This window comes from Kryptolebias marmoratus, linkage group LG3 (assembly GCF_001649575.2).
Source record: "Kryptolebias marmoratus isolate JLee-2015 linkage group LG3, ASM164957v2, whole genome shotgun sequence".
Classification (NCBI taxonomy): Eukaryota; Metazoa; Chordata; class Actinopteri; order Cyprinodontiformes; family Rivulidae; genus Kryptolebias; species Kryptolebias marmoratus.
This window is the reverse complement of record NC_051432.1, coordinates 147,741-148,056: the sequence shown is the minus strand read 5'-3', so window position 1 is coordinate 148,056 and position 316 is coordinate 147,741.

Genomic DNA, 316 nt, shown 5'->3' with positions numbered 1-316 from the left:
TTTTTTATAATTTATTTATTTTTTCGTCTGGTGTATAGTCTGTAAGACAAATTATACATTTATCTATTTTTTTTTCTGTATTGCTTATACCATTGTTGATTTAACTACCATTGTGATTGTAAATAAATAGCTCTGGATTTGCGTTTCTTTTAAATTCGTGGTTGCTATTATTTTAATTACAATAATTGAGTATTTGTGACATTGTATGATAAATTACATGCACTATTGGGCTCATCTTACCCACTAAAAAAAATTATTTCGTTAGTCCTCAGCATTGTTTATATAGCCCTGTGCCTTTAAGTATACTGTAGCAAGA